General features: G+C 43.6%; 1 pseudogene; it reads left to right on the forward strand.

The window, feature by feature from the left end:
* The first annotated feature begins 12,787 nt into the window (after positions 1 to 12,787).
* Positions 12,788 to 19,759, forward strand: LOC124033041 (annotated as a pseudogene).
* The last annotated feature ends 597 nt before the right edge of the window (positions 19,760 to 20,356 follow it).

Below are 20,356 nucleotides of genomic sequence, written 5' to 3' on the forward strand. Positions count from 1 at the left end.
ACAGTCAGGCAGTAAGGTAATCTGATCCCAGATCTGTGGTTAGAGGCAACTTCTACCTCGTAAGGGCAGTCTCTGAAAGCCCAGACAAACAGGAATGTAAACTACAAGCAGGCAAAGAAACATGCCTGTTTATGGCAGTGCACAAGGTAGCCTGTAAATGAACAATCCAAATGGGTTGTTTTTTCAGTTGCGAAAACTTTTGCAGTGTTTTTAGGGACTAGGCTAGTGAGTAGTTTATTCCTTCACTACTACTTTGTGACAACCTTACTCTGGCAGCTGACGAGAGAGAGAGCTGAGTGGGTTTCTTCATAGAAACACAGATAACATCTGTCGTTGTGACACATGGAGGAAAGGTCAGCACTGAGGGAATAAAATGTGGAGGGGAGGGACAAGCCCAAGAATGACTCCTTCAGATCCAAGGACCCTTTATGTTATTTTCAGAGGTAGACTGGCTTTGGCAGCCAAAACAGCCAAATACTCCATCTAAACGGGAGTTGAGATACGGTTCTAGAAACATAAAGCCCTTTACTTTCTTACAGGGGTGGAAGTAAGCCGATATGGCATCCCGGCAAAATAAATAGTGGGGGTACGTCATACCGGTAAAACATGAGCCTATCACAATTAACACAAAGTGCCAAGAAAAGATGAGTGGCTGTGACTTAGGGACAGGTGACAACTGTGGAAGCATCAATTCAGGCTTCAAGTGTAGGCCTAATGACAATTGCAGAATGTTATTACAATACATGTAGTTGTTTTGTAACAGACGTCTCAGCATTCATCAAATTGCAGGTGCACAGTTCACTGTTTGAATGATGAAATTATTTTGCGTTTAGTCTACAGGAGTAACTTTCTGAAGTGATTGTCAAACAATCAGATGAAAACATTATGACTGGTTGTGCTTATGCCACATTCAAAAGTTAATGCATGTTGAAAGTAGTATAAATATTTACTAGGCCGAGGCTACCAGGCCCACAGAGATCATATGATATTAATAGGGATTCTATGATTACACCTAGGCTATAAATAAAGAAAAAGTGCGCGTGCTTGGGTGTCCCATACCGGTAAAAAATGTAATCTACTTTCACCCCTGCCTTCATATCACATCAAAATAATTTCACAAATATAAAATATAAACTTGCAGTTCAAACACGTTTCTGGCAACCTTCTTCCACCTTCCATTACACAGGTGTTCGTAGAATAGTAGATCGCTAATTATCACAGCCTCAGTCTTCAGTAAACACGTGCTGTAACATGGGAATATGGCTGTGTAGGAACACTAACCCTATGAAAAGTGTATTATTTAGCATTTTTTTATGATTTCTCGCTGATATGGAAGATATGTTACTAATGTTTCCAAAACCGTACTGCAAGCGATGCGTGTCCACAGTTCGATCGAGCATCAGAGCTCTTAACAAAAGTACCCCGGACCTTCATCAATAGGTGCTAAAGGTAGTTAGTATCTTTGACAGGCAGGCAGGCAAGTCATATAGCCTAAACCAGGGGTTCTCAAACTTTTTGGGGCCAGGGACCCCTTTTGTGATAGCAAATTCATCAGAGACCTCTCATAATCAGAACAACTTGGGTCAGTAAATCACCTTGTATGCTATTTGTTATCTATGACTTCGGCAGTGCATGGCTGGATGAACCAAGTTTTGGGGTCTGGGAATAAACATTTTAAAGGAGAGAAAATGTTAGTTTTCAAGCTATTTTCCTGCAGTTCTATACATTATCTTAGGGCAGAGATATGTTTTGTTGTTGCAGCTTTAAAGCTAATATCCTGCAATTCTACACATTTTGCCATTAGGAGATAAACTGCAGTTTTAAAGCTTAAATTAGTGCATCTAAGAAAAAAAAAGTTTTTAAAATAATAATAATAATTGGAGGCGAATATAGGTAGTTAGTTCAAATGTATAATTGGTGAGTTAAAGTACTGTGGATACCCAGTATCCCTTTGAGCCTGCCAGGTCCATGTTGCCCAGGGTTTAAGAACATACATAGTAGATTTATAATAATATGTTGTATTGTATTACACCCTCTAAAATTCTTCCACCTTGGCCAAAATTAGTTGAATTTTTTGTTTAATAAAATGTTATAACCCCCTTTTCTCCCCAATTGGTAGTTACAGACTTGTCCCATCACTGCAACTCCCATACTGACTCAGGAGAGGCGAAGGTCGAAAGCCATGCATCCTCCAAAACACAACCCTGCCAAGCCACACTGCTTCTTGACACCCTGCTCGCTTAACCCGGAAGACAGCCGCACCAATGAAACACTGTTCAGCTGGCGAACGAGGTCAGCTTGCAGGCGCCCGGCCCGCCACAAGGAGTCACTAGAGCGCAATGGGACAAGAAAATCGCAGCTAGCCAATCCCTCCCCTAACCTGGACGACGTTGGGCCAATTGTGCACCGCCTCATGTGTCTCCTGGTCACGGCCAACTGTGACACAGTCTGGAATCGAACCAGGGGTTGTAATGACGCCTCAAGTACTGTGATGCAGTGCCTTAGACCGCTACGCCACTCAGGAGGCCTGGCCATTTTTTAATGTAATTTGGTTTATATATATAAAATAATTTATTTCTCTCTAATATAAATAAATAGAGCTGTACCTCAACCGCGGACCCCACTTTGCGATCCGCTGGCCTAAACAAGATTGGTATAGGGACGAAGCAAAATGATACCATATCAGCACACAAAATCCTTAAAGCAAGACATCCTTGCTACCCTCACGTTCCCACAAAAAGGCATAATCTTCTCTGCCAAGTTTTACTTTCAAAGTGAACCTGGCTCAGAATGGTGGAGGGCCATTTCTCCAATCCTTTCCTCTAATGCTTGAGTAGATGGCTGAGCAGTGAGCACAAACATGTATGACCATTAAATAGTTTACTAATACGTTTGTTAAACATCAAATAGACTAGGTCAAAAGAGATAACCCGCTCATCAATATTTCTGACAGCTAGTACTTTTGTAGATTACCTTATCTCAGACAATGATAACAGTAGTCTATCAATCTCTCTGGAATTAGCCTAAAACATTTCAGGGGCAATTCTACAATGTGGATGGATATTCGTGGAACTGAACAAGTTTAAACTCCGACATTCAATAATATGTAGTACACATTACTATGATAACTTGGCAGTGAAAATGACCGAGGTTAGTTCCGTTAGTAAATGTAGTTAACGCCTAAATTAACTAATTAGTCGTAGGCTTACCTCTACCGTGTTGCGCGTGGTGATGGTTACAATGTCTATGGTGGCCACACGTGTGTACCAGATAAACAACAGGGGTGTACGCCCTTGTTGAACGCTAGTAAAGTCGATGGGTTACAAAGTTCAAACATCGTATTGCTTAAAAATATTTTGTACACGGAATTCTGAGCGAAAAGAGCATACATCACGTTGCTGTGATTAATGTATTTGACAAGAATATCCTTCTTCCAATGAGTGGCCTATCAAATCTCAATTTCGGGTTGCGATTGTTATTGATGAAGCAACATGTATGAATGAGGTGCCATGCTGTTCAAAATAGTTTTGGGTTGACGTTAAAATAGGCTTGACAGGCGCTACTCACCACCTATGAAAGCGTTTAATATATCATTGTAAGTAACTACAGCAGTGCCAGTTCGATGTTAAGTTGTCATTAGTGACTAATTAAAACCCTTGTTAGGCAAAACAATATGTCCAAAAATCTATCAAATTATGAGCGAGTCAGGGGCATTATGTCTGATGTTGTCCACGGGTGCGTATGTAAATTCACTCTGGCGATCTACTCCGCTTTGAGAGCACTCTCGTCTGAATGTGCCAGAGCGCAGATCACTGACTGATTTACAAACGTTCAACACAAACGTCTACAAAAAAAACGTAATTAAATTGTTGCCAGCAGCGAAGTTGGTCACTAACGCTCTAGATAACATGGAAATAGCCTAACCAGCTATTCTAGGGCGAGTAAAATAGTCAGTGAGGTGTTCTATCATTTGTGTGTGCAAGTAGCAAGCTTACTTTAATCGTTAGTTTGGGTGCTTATGAGGTCAGAACGCAAGGATCTACCCTAGGTTTGCAACCCTACTCCTCGGCCTGAGCATAAGTGTGCTGGCTGCATCAGTTGCTATATTTAAAATGGTTCTTGCTATATGGGATCCTTTGGGCATTCCTACCCTATTCAAGTTGTAATTTTAAATGTATATGTTTAGATACGGTTTGGGTAGCGACATCCAATCAGGAGTGTCTTTGGTGGTCTCTGGGTAGAAAAACCTAGCTAGCTCAGACAGCCATTGGCTAGGCCGTCAGAAGCTGGACAGAAGGCCTCTGCCATTCCACTGCATTATAGCAGAATTTGAGTGGCAGTGGAATGAACCAATCACATTTTGACTTGCAATTGATTGTATGTATGTGACGTGTCTAGGCCTTCACTACTGAGGTAATTCATTCATAATACAGAATAGTAGGCTGATAAACTGCCAATTCAGTAGGTGGCAGCAATATACTTATACGTTGTAATCTGCCATAAAACCTTGAAGAAGAGCGTGCAAGGGAATGGTTACGGTCCAAACACAAGACACACCTTATCCTCTCAGCCCTCAAATGAAGTGGATGCTTCTGATGATGTCTAATGAGTATACACTTGCAGGGCGAGGGAGGAAGGAATGATTTTTAAATGGACCACCCTTGGCTGGAAATTCTTCACTCATTCATCCCGCAATGATTGTGTATTAAGCCAGCGGTAGCTTGTGGGTGCTTTATATGTGCTACATTCAATTATGAGGGCATGTCTACTTATGTTAAATATTATTAATATATGCCTGCCGATTAATCGGTATCAGCTTTTTTGGTCCTCCAATAATCGATATCGGTATCAGCGTTGAAATCATAATCGGTCGACCTCTAATATCTACATGTACATACTACCTCAATCAGGCCGACTAACCTGTGTCTGTATGTAGCCTCGCTACTTTTATAGCCTCACTACTGTTATTTTTTACTGTTGTTTTTATTTATTTACTTACCTATTGTTCACCTAATACCTTTTGTCCACTATTGATGAGAGCCTGTAAGTAAGCATTTCACTGTAAGGTCTACCTACACCTGTTGTATTCGGCGCACGTGACAAACGTCGATTTGATTTGAAATGCTTTTTGGAAGTTGATAAAGCAAACTTATTATTTTGGTGGACATGTTGATCTATCAGGGTGTGTTGGGTGTAAAATATGATCAGTTGTGCGATGTTTCGGTATAAATCCAATTTGGATTTTACTCAAGACATTGTGCTTATTAAGGAAGTTTAGAACGCTTACATTTACAGAAAACCTTCCCCAGGTTACTGTTCACACAAATGCCTCTGTAATTGTTAGGGACAAATTTGTCTCCGTTAAAGATTTGGGTTATGAGTCCTTGATTCCAAATGTCAAGGAAATAACCTACACTCAGGATCAAATTAAACAGTTTTAATATAGCCAATTGAAATTTTGCACTAGTGAGTTTGAGCATCTCATTTAGTATGGTTTTTTAAATTTGAGGGCCTGAAGTTTCGTACAGTGCTCCTGGTCAGTAATTGAGGAATCCAATGGATTTTGATTGTCCTTTATAGCTTTTTCTCATCTTTTCAACTCCTCATGATGTTTGTTATTATTCTGCATTTGTTTTAAAATGGGTTGTCCATATGTCACCATTTTGTATCGCTAATTCTTCTTGTTTAGATGTTTTATTTTATTTTGACAAATTTTGCCAGAAGTTGTTTGTGTTTATTGACTCTTCAATTAGTGTCATCTGCTTGCTGTTGTACTGTGCTTGTTTGGTTCTGAGTGTACGTTTTTACATAGCTTTAAAGTCTCACAGTAATGAAGGCGTAATTCACCATTATTTGGGTCTCTACGCTCTTTGTTGGATAGTGTTCTAAGCCTTTTCCTTATAATTTTACAATCTGCATCAAACCAGTTGTCTGTCATCTGTGGTCTTTAAAAAAAAAAATTCAATTCAGTTGTGCTTCTTTTTCCGCTTGGCTGAATATGTAGTTGATGTTTTTACTGCTAGATTGATGCCTTCTTTACCGTGAGTGAATGTGCTATCCAGAAAGTTATCTAAGAGTGTTTGGATATTTTGGTTACAGGTTGCTTTCTTGTAATCTTCTGTGCTGTTTTGGGCCCATCTGTATGAATTTCTGATGTTGTACAGCTTACTGGGCTGTGAATGTGTAGTTGTTTCCATGTCTGTTCTTAGGAGGAGCAATGCAATTTGGCTGTGATCAGACGGAGGTGTTAGTGGCTTGACAGTGACTGAGCTGAGAGAGAAAGGATCAATGTCTGTAATCATATAGTCTACTGTGCTGTGGTTTAGAGGTGAGCAATGGGTGTGTCATGTTTGTCATTTATTATCATGTCTTGTCCCTGTGCTCCCCATTCTATTCGTTTCCCTCTGCTGGTCTTATTAGGTTCTTTCCCTCTTTCTATCCCTCTCTCTCCCCCTCCCTCTCTTACTCTCTCGCTCTCTCTTCTCTCTATCGTTCCGTTCCTGCTCCCAGCTGTTCCTATTCCCCTAATCATCATTTAGTCTTCCCACACCTGTTCCCGATCCTTTCCCCTGATTAGAGTCCCTATTTCTTCCTTTGTGTTCCGTTCCTGTCCTGTCGGTTCCTTGTTTAGAATTCACCGTGCTGTGATTGTGTATCGCCCTGTCCTGTCGTGTTTTTGCCTTCATCAGATGCTGTGTGTGAGCAGGTGTCTCTGTCAGCTACGGCCTGCGCCTACCCGAAGCGACCTGCAGTCTGTGGCCGCTTCTCCTGTTATTCCCCTCTACAGACTAGAGGATTTCTGTTATTCCCTGTTTGGACATTTCCTGTTAAGGATTCAGGATTTGTCGTTTTCTGTTTGGACTTGAATAAACTCTGTTTCTGTTAAGTCGCTTTTGGGTCCTCTTTCACCTGCATGACAGAAGGAACCGACCAAGGAATGGACCCAGCGACTTCAGACGCTCGTTACACTGCCGTCGAGATCCAAGGAGCCATGCTCGGCAGACACGAGCAGGAATTGTCTGCTGCTCGCCATGCCGTGGAGAACCTGGCCGCTCAGGTTTCCGACCTCTCTGGACAGTTCCAGAGTCTACGTCTCGTGCCACCTGTTACTTCCTGGCCTGCCGAGCCTCCAGAACCTAGGGTTAATAACCCACCTTGCTACTCCGGGCAGCCCACTGAGTGCCGCTCCTTTCTCACGCAGTGTGAGATTGTGTTCTCTCTCCAACCCAACACATACTCTAGAGAGAGAGCTCGGGTTGCTTACGTCATTTCACTCCTTACTGGCCGGGCTCGAGAATGGGGCACAGCTATCTGGGAGGCAAGGGCTGATTGCTCTAACAAGTTCCAGAACTTTAAAGAGGAGATGATTCGGGTTTTTGACCGTTCAGTTTTTGGTAGGGAGGCTTCTAGGGCCCTGGCTTCCTTATGCCAAGGTGAACGGTCCATAACGGATTATTCTATTGAGTTTCGCACTCTTGCTGCCTCTAGTGAGTGGAACGAGCCGGCGCTGCTCGCTCGTTTTCTGGAGGGACTCCACGCAGTGGTTAAGGATGAGATTCTCTCCCGGGAGGTTCCTTCAGATGTGGACTCTTTGATTGCTCTCGCCATCCGCATAGAACGACGGGTAGATCTTCGTCACCGGGCTCGTGGAAGAGAGCTCGCATCAACGGTGTTTCCCTGCTCCGCATCGCAACCATCTCCCTCCTCTGGCTTTGAGACTGAGCCCATGCAGCTGGGAGGGATTCGCATCTCGACTAAGGAGAGGGAACGGAGGATCACCAACCGCCTGTGCCTCTATTGCGGAGTTGCTGGACATTTTGTTAATTCATGTCCAGTAAAAGCCAGAGCTCATCTGTAAGCGGAGGGCTACAGGTGAGCGCAACTACTCAAGTCTCTCCATCAAAATCCTGTACTACTTTGTCGGTCCATCTACGCTGGACCGGTTCGGGTGCTACATGTAGTGCCTTGATAGACTCTGGGGCTGAGGGTTGTTTCATGGACGAAGCATGGGTTCGGAAACATGACATTCCTTTCAGAGAGTTAGAGAAGCCTACGCCCATGTTCGCCTTAGATGGTAGTCATCTTCCCAGTATCAGATTTGAGACACTACCTTTAACCCTCACAGTATCTGGTAACCACAGTGAGACTATTTCTTTTTTGATTTTCCGTTCACCGTTTACACCTGTTGTTTTGGGTCATCCCTGGCTAGTATGTCATAATCCTTCTATTAATTGGTCTAGTAATTCTATCCTATCCTGGAACGTTTCTTGTCATGTGAAGTGTTTAATGTCTGCCATCCCTCCCGTTTCTTCTGTCCCTACTTCTCAGGAGGAACCTGGCGATTTGACAGGAGTGCCGGAGGAATATCATGATCTGCGCACGGTCTTCAGTCGGTCCCGAGCCAACTCCCTTCCTCCTCACCGGTCGTATGATTGTAGTATTGATCTCCTTCCGGGGACCACTCCTCCTCGAGGTAGACTATACTCTCTGTCGGCTCCCGAACGTAAGGCTCTCGAGGATTATTTGTCTGTGTCTCTTGACGCCGGTACCATAGTGCCTTCTTCCTCTCCGGCCGGGCGGGGTTCTTTTTTGTTAAGAAGAAGGACGGTACTCTGCGCCCCTGCGTGGATTATCGAGGGCTGAATGACATAACGGTTAAGAATCGTTATCCGCTTCCCCTTATGTCATCAGCCTTCGAGATTCTGCAGGGAGCCAGGTGCTTTACTAAGTTGGACCTTCGTAACGCTTACCATCTCGTGCGCATCAGAGAGGGGGACGAGTGGAAAACGGCGTTTAACACTCCGTTAGGGCATTTTGAGTACCGGGTTCTGCCGTTCGGCCTCGCCAATGCGCCAGCTGTTTTTCAGGCATTAGTTAATGATGTTCTGAGAGACATGCTGAACATCTTTGTTTTTGTCTATCTTGACGATATCCTGATTTTTTCTCCGTCACTCGAGATTCATGTTCAGCACGTACGACGTGTTCTACAGCGCCTTTTAGAGAATTGTCTCTACGTAAAGGCTGAGAAGTGCTCTTTTCATGTCTCCTCCGTTACTTTTCTCGGTTCCGTTATTTCCGCTGAAGGCATTCAGATGGATTCCGCTAAGGTCCAAGCTGTCAGTGATTGGCCCGTTCCAAGGTCACGTGTCGAGTTGCAGCGCTTTTTAGGTTTCGCTAATTTCTATCGGCGTTTCATTCGTAATTTCGGTCAAGTTGCTGCCCCTCTCACAGCTCTTACTTCTGTCAAGACGTGTTTTAAGTGGTCCGGTTCCGCCCAGGGAGCTTTTGATCTTCTAAAAGAACGTTTTACGTCCGCTCCTATCCTCGTTACTCCTGACGTCACTAGACAATTCATTGTCGAGGTTGACGCTTCAGAGGTAGGCGTGGGAGCCATTCTATCCCAGCGCTTCCAGTCTGACGATAAGGTTCATCCTTGCGCTTATTTTTCTCATCGCCTGTCGCCATCTGAGCGCAACTATGATGTGGGTAACCGTGAACTGCTCGCCATCCGCTTAGCCCTAGGCGAATGGCGACAGTGGTTGGAGGGGGCGACCGTTCCTTTTGTCGTTTGGACAGACCATAAGAACCTTGAGTACATCCGTTCTGCCAAACGACTTAATGCCCGTCAAGCTCGTTGGGCGTTGTTTTTCGCTCGTTTCGAGTTTGTGATTTCTTACCGTCCGGGTAGCAAGAACACCAAGCCTGATGCCTTATCCCGTCTGTTTAGTTCTTCTGTGGCTTCTACTGATCCCGAGGGGATTCTTCCTTATGGGCGTGTTGTCGGGTTAACAGTCTGGGGAATTGAAAGACAGGTTAAGCAAGCACTCACGCACACTGCGTCGCCGCGCGCTTGTCCTAGTAACCTCCTTTTCGTTCCTGTTTCCACTCGTCTGGCTGTTCTTCAGTGGGCTCACTCTGCCAAGTTAGCTGGTCATCCCGGTGTTCGAGGTACTCTTGCGTCTATTCGCCAGCGCTTTTGGTGGCCGACTCAGGAGCGTGACACGCGCCGTTTCGTGGCTGCTTGTTCGGACTGCGCGCAGACTAAGTCGGGTAACTCTCCTCCTGCCGGTCGTCTCAGACCGCTCCCCATTCCTTCTCGACCATGGTCTCACATCGCCTTAGACTTCATTACCGGTCTGCCTTTGTCTGCGGGGAAGACTGTGATTCTTACGGTTGTCGATAGGTTCTCTAAGGCGGCACATTTCATTCCCCTCGCTAAACTTCCTTCCGCTAAGGAGACGGCACAAATCATTATTGAGAATGTATTCAGAATTCATGGCCTCCCGTTAGACGCCGTTTCAGACAGAGGCCCGCAATTCACGTCACAGTTTTGGAGGGAGTTCTGTCGTTTGATTGGTGCGTCCGTCAGTCTCTCTTCCGGGTTTCATCCCCAGTCTAACGGTCAAGCAGAGAGGGCCAATCAGACGATTGGTCGCATACTACGCAGCCTTTCTTTCAGAAACCCTGCGTCTTGGGCAGAACAGCTCCCCTGGGCAGAATACGCTCACAATTCGCTTCCTTCGTCTGCTACCGGGTTATCTCCGTTTCAGAGTAGTCTGGGTTACCAGCCTCCTCTGTTCTCATCCCAGCTTGCCGAGTCCAGCGTTCCCTCCGCTCAAGCGTTTGTCCAACGTTGTGAGCGCACCTGGAGGAGGGTGAGGTCTGCACTTTGCCGTTACAGGGCACAGACGGTGAGAGCCGCCAATAAACGCAGGATTAAGAGTCCAAGGTATTGTTGCGGCCAGAGAGTGTGGCTTTCCACTCGCAACCTTCCTCTTACGACAGCTTCTCGTAAGTTGACTCCGCGGTTCATTGGTCCGTTCCGTGTCTCCCAGGTCGTCAATCCTGTCGCTGTGCGACTGCTTCTTCCGCGACATCTTCGTCGCGTCCATCCTGTCTTCCATGTCTCCTGTGTTAAGCCCTTTCTTCGCACCCCGTTCGTCTTCCCTCCCCCTCCCGTCCTTGTCGAGAGCGCACCTATTTACAAGGTACATAAGATCATGGACATGCGTTCTCGGGGACGGGGTCACCAATACTTAGTGGATTGGGAGGGTTACGGTCCTGAGGAGAGGAGTTGGGTTCCGTCTCGGGACGTGCTGGACCGTTCACTCATCGATGATTTCCTCCGTTGCCGCCAGGATTCCTCCTCGAGTGCGCCAGGAGGCGCTCGGTGAGTGGGGGTACTGTCATGTTTGTCATTTATTATCATGTCTTGTCCCTGTGCTCCCCATTCTATTCGTTTCCCTCTGCTGGTCTTATTAGGTTCTTTCCCTCTTTCTATCCCTCTCTCTCCCCTCCCTCTCTTACTCTCTCGCTCTCTCTTCTCTCTATCGTTCCGTTCCTGCTCCCAGCTGTTCCTATTCCCCTAATCATCATTTAGTCTTCCCACACCTGTTCCCGATCCTTTCCCCTGATTAGAGTCCCTATTTCTTCCTTTGTGTTCCGTTCCTGTCCTGTCGGTTCCTTGTTTAGAATTCACCGTGCTGTGATTGTGTATCGCCCTGTCCTGTCGTGTTTTTGCCTTCATCAGATGCTGCGTGTGAGCAGGTGTCTCTGTCAGCTACGGCCTGCGCCTACCCGGAGCGACCTGCAGTCTGTGGCCGCTTCTCCTGTTATTCCCCTCTACAGACTAGAGGATTTCTGTTATTCCCTGTTTGGACATTTCCTGTTAAGGATTCAGGATTTGTCGTTTTCTGTTTGGACTTGAATAAACTCTGTTTCTGTTAAGTCGCTTTTGGGTCCTCTTTCACCTGCATGACAGGGTGAATCCCTCCAAAGAGAGATTCACCCATTGACAAAGTACAGACCCAGGCTTCGACAGAGCTGAAACAGTTCCCTTCTGTTTTTGTTGATGGAGCTGTCACTGTTGTTTCTATGGGGGAGTTAGAAACAGTATGGCCTGTAATAAAGCTGTCCCCTCTTTTGGTCATTAGATCAGGTAGTGTTCCTGTGCACGCATTTGTGTCCCCACAGATGAGCACATTTCTCTGGGCCTATAAATGGCACATCTCTTCCTCAAGGGTGGGGAAGATCTCTGAGTAATATGGTGATTCTGAGGGGGTGGGGTGGGGGGGTGTATATAGTTCAAAGGAACACATATTTTTCTGTCAGTTCAAGTTATTTTTTTCAGTTTTAACCAAATGTGATATTTACTCATTTTGAGGGGATCAATTAGATTTCGGATTTGTACCAAATGATCAATCATCCAGAGTCTCTGCCTCTATTGACATAGCTGTATTTCTGTGATTACCTCTCTGTAGCCTGTGGGACAGTGAGTGACAATGTCAGCCTTACACCATGTCTCCTGCAGAATGATGACATCAACATCTTTAAGATTTTTGTTGAACTCCAGTGCTGAACTCTCCAGTCCAAAGGTTGATGAGTTTAGGCCCTGAATGTTCCACATGCTAACTAAAGAATAACAGTAACTATACAGTAACTACTAAGTCGTTAAGATTGAGATAAACAGGATAACAGCCAACATTTTTTCTGTTTCATAGAACAAGTAAACTTTTAGTACTGTGTGTGTGTGTGTGTGTGTGTGTGTGTGTGTGTGTGTGTGTGTGTGTGTGTGTGTGTGTGTGTGTGTGTGTGTGTGTGTGTGTGTGTGTGTGTGTGTGTGTGTGTGTGTGTGTGTGTGTGTGTGTGTGTGTGTGTGTGTGTGTGTGTGTGTGTGTGTGTGTGTGTGTGTGCGTGTGTGTGTGTGTGTGTGTGTTTAGTACAGATGTATTGGAGGAGCTGTTTAATCTAACTCAATCCTACAGGGTTCTCCTGTCCTCTGACGACGATGGTGATGTGGGAGTTGGGGAACCACTCAGAGGCCGTCTCTGCTACTCTGTTGACCAGGCTGCCTATTCTCTTCTGTCTCTCTTGCTCTCTGTCTTTGTCGTTCTCTCTACCTCTGTTTCTGTCTTGCTGTCTCTCTGTCTCTGTCTCTATCTCCCTCCGTCTTGCTCTTGGTTGGTCATCAATCAAAAAGATAATTTTAAAAAACATGCTAATTTTATTTCACAGTGTCCACCATTTAAAACAGTCAAACTCCATTCACAACAATATTCAGTTGGTAAGAGACCAGATATTCAGTCAATACTAGGAATGGATTGTCCACCATTCCTAGCAAAAGAACAATTAGCTTCAGAGCAATAAAGACATTGAGTAATTTATCTGTGCAAACCAGAAACCTTTCAATATATGCATTCAAACAGGACTTTGGGACCTTTTAAATATAGTACATTGGAAGGTTGTGCAGGACTATGGTAGATGAAGGAACCTATCTATCTTTTTAGAGTGTTAGAGTATTTATCTGGTCAATATATCAGTGTGTAATATCTGAAAATATGATTGTATTACAAATTGTATTTTAATGTTTAAGGACTCTTTGAAGATTAGTCCAAATGAGATCCTAATAAAATCAAATATCTCTCTCCTCTCTTTCTGTTGTGGTCAGTTCAGTTGGACTACCTACCACCGTGGTGTAGGGGTACTTTAACCGCATCCTGCTATGCACCAAGAAGAGAAGGATAGAGGACACAATCGATTACGTTGCTCCCCGCCCCATGTACTACTATACCTCTAGAACGTTGATGTTTTATATTTATTTATTTTTATTTAACTAGGCAAGTCAGTTAAGAACAAATTCTTATTTTCAATGTCAGCCTAGGAACAGTGGGTTAACTGTCTGTTCAGGGGCAGAATGACAGATTTGTACCTTGTCAGCTCGGGGGTTTGAACTTGCAACCTTCCGGTTACTAGTCCAACGCTCTAACCACTAGGCTACCCATATAACATATATGCTGGCTATGGAAATATCAAAGCCAATTACTGAACATAAGAAAACAATATTTTTGACTAACAAATATTGCTTATAAATCAGTGATGCGCCTCCCGGGTGGCGCAGTGGTTAAGGGCGCTGTACTGCAGCGCCAGCTCTGCCACCAGAGACCCTGGATTTGCGCCCAGGCTCTGTTGTAACCGACTTTGTGGCGTGCCGGGCTCAGTGCGCGCTAGGTGTTTCCTCCGACACATTGGTGCAGCTGGCTTCCAGGTTGGAGCTCGCTGTGTTAAATTGTGTATCGGGTTGGATGCGGCTCGGGTTGTGTATCGGACTTTCAACCTTCGTCTCTCCCGAGCCCGTACGGAAGTTGTAGCGATGAGACAAGTTATTAGCTACTAAAAACAATTGGATACCACGAAAAAAGGGGTCAAATTAAGATAAATACATTTAAAATAAAAAAACAGTGATGCATGGTGGCCGAGTGATGGCAAGCCCTGTCAAGTTCATGGATGCTTGAATTAATAAATAAGGGTTAGAGCTAAATCACCGGCCCCGACCGGTCTGTGGGGTGATGCACAATTGGCCTAGCGTCGTCCGGTAAAGGGAACAAGCACTGACCATAAATTAGTAGACGAGATTTTGTTTTAATGATTTATTTTTTACTTTATCTGACCAAAACAATCATCAATCATCTTCCTTGCAATATTCACTCCTCCTCCCACTGCTGGGAGATCCTTATGTGGATGCATCTGGCAAATTATGGAAGAGTGGAGGGAAAGCTGCCCTCCAGTGTCCTGTATGGTGAGGTACAGTCTAGTTCTACTGGACCTGCTTTTTAACAATGTGTGTATGTGTTTCCCATTTCTCATAACCAATGAAAATGGCTGGGGTAAAAATGACACACCACCTGCATTAACTTTCAGAACGGGACAGCCTAGAAGAAGGGAAATGGGGGTGGAGAGGAAGAGGAGAGCAGTGAGGACGAGGAGGAAGAGGAAGTTGACGATGAGGAGGAGGATGGCGCTGGAGACATGGATGAGGTGGAGGAGCTGATGGAGAGCAGCTGGAACATCATGCAGTGTCTGGCCCAGACTGCCTCTTGTCAGAAATACTTCCTCATGACCGTCTGTTATCATATCATGTGTACAGTGTTTGATCCATAATTAATTTGGAGGGGGTGCGTGGGCACAGCTCCCTGATTTCCTGCACAAATCCATCCATCCTTTTATTATGTCTCCTCTGTTTCCTCTTAACCTACATCGCTGCCGTTGACCACGGCATGCGAGTGAAGAAAAGACGTAACGCCCCAGGAACCACACCCATTAAGAGGCGGGGGAGCAGGGCAGGCTTTCCAGCAAGCAGCAGGAGACTCCAGCGCTCTTCCCGGTAAGTAATGAGAGAGCGGTACCACGAAGCCACAAGGTACAGTACAAGTCAAAAGTTTGGACAAACCTACTCATTCAACATTTTTCTTTCTTTTTACTATTTTCTACATTGTAGAATAATAGTGAAGAAATTAAAACTATGAAATAACACATATGGAATCATGTAGTAACCAAAATAGTGTTAAACAAATCTAAATATATTTAAAAAATTTAGACTGTAGCCACCCTTTGCTTTGATGACAGCTTTGCACCTCACAAAGACACTGCGGTTGGAACCAGAAATCTCAACTTTGGTCTCATCAGACCAAAGGACATAGATTTCCACTGGTCAATTGTCCATTGCTCATGTTTCTTGGCCCAAGCAAGTATCTTCTTCCTATTGGTGTCCTTTGGTAGTTGTTTCTTTGCAGCAATTCGACCATGAAAGCTTGATTCACGCAGTCTACTCTGAACAGTTGATGTTGAGATGTCTGTTACTTGAACTTTGTGAATCTCCTCGTTGACAAACTCCATTACTGCAGTAATTAAATAATAAAGTTGACTTGTTTTGAAGAAATGTAAAAGTCTCTCCTTTTGATTACAATAATTAAATGACACTCCTCCGTCCCCCACAGGTATGATCTCTTTCTCTCAGGCTCAGTTGGTAGAGCATGGCGCTTGTAACGCCAGGGTAGTGGGTTCGATTCCCGGGACCACCCATACGTAGAATGTATGCACACATGACTGTAAGTCGCTTTGGATAAAAGCGTCTGCTAAATGGCATATATTATTATTATATATTAGGAGTATGTGTCAAGCATCCTGAGCCAGAACTTCTTCAGCATCACCCAGAAGATCCAGAAGAAAGTGACTGGTAGTGGTGGAAAAGGTACCTAATTGTCATACTTGAGTAAAAGTAAAGATACCTTTCATTTAAAATGACTCAAGTAAAAGAGAGTCACCCAGTAAAATGCTACTTGAGTAAAAGACTAAAATGATTTCCTTTGAAATATACTTGAGCATCAAAAGTAAAAGCATGAATCATTTCAAATTCCTTATATTACGCAAACCAGACGGCACAATTTTTGTGTGTTTTTTTCTTCTTCTTCTATTTGCGGATTGCCAGGGGCAGACCAACACTCGGACATCATTTACAAGTGAAGCATTTGTGTTTAGTGAGTCCGTCAAATCAGAGGCAGTGGGGATGACCAGGGTTGTTCTCTTGATAAGTGTGTGAATTGGACTATTTTCTGTCCTGCTAAGCATTCAAAATATAATGAGTTTTTACTTAAGTACTTTACGCTACTGATGACAGGCACCCGGACTGTGACCCAGCCCTCAGAGATGTTCCCTGTCCTTCCCCATAGAGCCAAGCACAGGCATGAATTTTAAACCCAACCCATTCCTGTGACATTCAGGCCCTACCCTACCCAGGCCTGATTGCTTCTGCCAAATTTAAAGCCCGGCTCTGCCCGAAATCAAAAATAACATCCTCTGTTAGTAAACCCATTAGCTGCTATTCTCTGTCAGTCACTGACTCCCTGCACCCAGGCAGCTCGCTGTCTCTTTCTTTTGATGTGGTTGAAGCACTTCTGACACCATGTTATGATCTTAGTCAGATATGGCTGTACTGCACAGCAGAGCACGAACAAATTAGCATGGCTGACGCGTGACCCACATGACTACACAGCTGTGACTCACTGAGGTTGGTGATAACAAGACTACAAGCAAATGGCTCAGCTTCAAAATTTTGGTGATAAATGTAGTGATACCTGAGCCCTGCCCGTAGCCTAGTTATTTATGAAAAAACAGGTCCTAGCCAGCCCTAACTTGATGTATAATGTTGGGGCCAGTCGGTGTCGGGTAGCAGAGCTCTACTGCCCGGCTCCCACCTGCCACTCAGAAACCCAGCCCTGGAGTTCATCAAATACGTCTGCCAGGTCAGTGACTGGGAACACGGGTCACACCGTAATGTCAAAGTTTTGCAATGAAAAGTAGTGTTTGTTATTGGACAAGTTCAGGTAGTCCTGGCCCGTTTGCTTCCGTTATGTGCCTAGTGAATACACCCCAGTGTCATATACATTAGTGCAACTGTTTCAAAGTGTTCCGTAACTCAAAAATTAAAATGAGCATTTCAGTTCTGTTTTCTTCTGTTTCATGCCTAATGAATACAACCCTCCCCTATAGGTGCTCTCCCTGGACGCCAACATGGTGAATAAGCTAAAGAGGGACCTGCTGAGCCTGGTGGACGTGGGTGAGTTTTCGGAGGATGCCCAGTTCCGCGACCCCTGAAACTCCTACTTCCTGCCCAAGGTCATCTGCCATCACCACAACCTGCTGCGATGTTGACCTTTGCAAGGATCCCTCAGTGGCACAGGTGAGTGAAACGCTACAGCTTACATTTCTACTTATATCATTTCAAGTACCAATTCAGAATAGTAGGCAAAATTAAGAGGTGAAAATAGACAAAATTGTTAGGATGAGGCACATGGGCTACTAACAGCTTATTACACAACATACACTTAGTATTACTTTCTTAGCTACAGTATTCATATCTCCCAGGCATATTACATAATTTATGCACTTCGTCGTGGTCAAATTTTGTCATCAAACTTTTTCATCAAAGTCTGGCATTCTCTGGATTTACTGAGAACTCGAGAAAAAAAAAGTTCAATCATGTTGACGTCACTGATCTTCAGGTCGTAGCTCTAGAAAGAGGCCAGAGTTCCCTATTTACAATTCCGAGTTGGATGAAAGTTCAAAACGTATTTTCCAATACGTAGCTTGTTTTTCCCGAGTTCCCAGTTGTCTTGAACTCTCTGATGTCAGATTTTGCAGTTTCGGAGTAAACAGTTGTTTTCAGTTGATTCATGATGATGATGACTGCTAGCTAAGATTTTGAAGTATGACGTTGACATCAGTTCAATCAAAGCTACTGTAGATATAACGTGATTTTACGTCATTATATCTGTGACCAATTTTAAAAAAATGTTTAACCTTTATTTAACCAGGCAAGTCAGTTAAGAACAAATTCTTATTTTCAATGACGGCCTAGGAACATTGGGTTAACTGCCTGTTCAGGGGCAATGACCTTGAGCCTTCTTGGATGGGCACTTCTAATGTAGCTATATGGCAGCACCCAATGGGCTAGAATTTTCTGTCTACCCTTACATTTGGCGTGACGTAGTGTCCCCATGAATGACAGAACACTGAGCCAATCACGGCGTAACGCTCCATATTTTCTGCTGGCTTGCCCCACCACCACAGAAAGCACTGAGCTAGGCTGAAACACCTGCATTTTGGAGCTGCCTTACTCAAGAAAACAAAAAAGAGACCATATTTGTATGCGGCTTTATTAACTCAATGATATATAGATATTTTTACATTGTTTTCAAACTGATATGTGACACGAATTAATGCCAAAATACCATGCCTTGAATGACGGGTCGCAGCTGAGATGAATAATTCTAATAAGTTTAGTTGTAGTATAATTAAACAACAATAAATACATGTAAAATGTAATGATGCCATAAAATTGCCTGGATAAAAGACACGCATTGCTGTTGAACCAGTCTTATTGTAGGCCTAAGGGAGGGCTTGGGTTTGGAACATGTGAAACTGGAAAATAAGCACATTTTACAGGTTACAGATAACTTCCAAATATCATCTCTCGTTGCATAATGGGCATGGACACGTAGCCTACATCATGGAGGGGTTTTTACACACTTCCAAAACGGGACCTGTATAGCTCAAATAATGTGGGCCTGCCTACAATGCATAGATAAAAAGGGAATGTTAGCTCACTGTTTTACTCCTCTCAAACTTGATATTTAAAAAATATTTGGTGATTATGATTATTTTCAGAGCAGTCTCATGAGCCAAAATCTTGACTACTTCACGATTGCATTGGGCAGACAAAAAAAGCCTTGATTGAAGGCTGAATGGACAGGGTGGGCATATTGCTATCTTTGATGTGACAAGAAATTATGATCATGCATCTTTATTCCTCTATGATTTTCTATAGCTGTAAAAACAACATATAAATGACATTTCTTGACCACCCAGGTACTGTAAACGTAAATGAGTTGCCAATCGCGTCAATCAACTTTCCAGTCTTTACTAGTCTCCAGCCAAAATTGTAGATATGGTGTGTTTTGCCTTTGTATAGGAAATCTCATCAATGACAAAAAATATAGTACTATTGTCAAGGTTTTTTTTGTCTTAATATTCTTGTCAATAAATATTTTTTGAAAATGACACAACTGACTGGGTGCCTGTTTCTATTTTCATTGGACATTTTCCGAAGCGAAATCATAGTTTTTCTTCTTCTCTGAAACCCTCTCAATTGTATATATCTGTCCTGTTTATTGTTGACCTAGCCATGGTAAGTAAGTCATTGATTGAGTGCTGAGTGCTGAGATATGGAACCCCCATCAGTCCTAAATATCCTGTGGTACCTCTTCCCTCTGGAATCAGATGCTAATGTGCCTCACAGGAATAGTATGAGCTTTTATTTAATGGTTTTTACGCACTGATTTGGGCCCAGACTACATTCTTCTCACCCATTTATCCTCTCGGTCTGATGGCTTTCAGGGCCATGATCTCCCTGGAGATGAGCTAATGATGAGTCCTGCAAGTCATGTCTCTCTGCCTGTCTGCCATTAGAACAAGATGCATTGTATCAAATCAATATATTTGAAGCGCATTTTAAATCACAACACACTTTACAGTAAAAAAAAAACATTAAGCTATTTGATTTAGAATTTTAGGACCCCTGAAGGTATAAAAAAGAAAAAATGTGTATAAAATATTGAATTTGCCCTTTACTACTATAGTCCAAAGAATTGCATTTAATAATTCATTCATAAATGGCAAAACAGACAGGTACAGTAAAAAAACTATACAAGCTAACATATGGAATTGTTTTAAGATGGTCATACCATGGATTGTTTAGCTATTTGATTTAGCATTTTAGGACCCCTGTAGGTATGAAGAAAGAACATGGTTTATACATTATAGAATTTGCCCTTTACTACTATAGCCCATAGAAACGCATTCAATAGCATATTCATAAATGGTAAAACAGACAGGTTTTGAAGTGTATTTCCTGTATCTCCTAGATAGAAAGCCAAGAAAATATTGTATTTTTTTCGGACATGTATTTAACCCCCCCCCCCTTTTTTTGGGGGGGGGGGGGCACAAAACTACCTCCATACTT

The sequence above is a fragment of the Oncorhynchus gorbuscha genome, linkage group LG04 (genome assembly GCF_021184085.1).
Source record: "Oncorhynchus gorbuscha isolate QuinsamMale2020 ecotype Even-year linkage group LG04, OgorEven_v1.0, whole genome shotgun sequence".
Taxonomy (NCBI): Eukaryota; Metazoa; Chordata; class Actinopteri; order Salmoniformes; family Salmonidae; genus Oncorhynchus; species Oncorhynchus gorbuscha.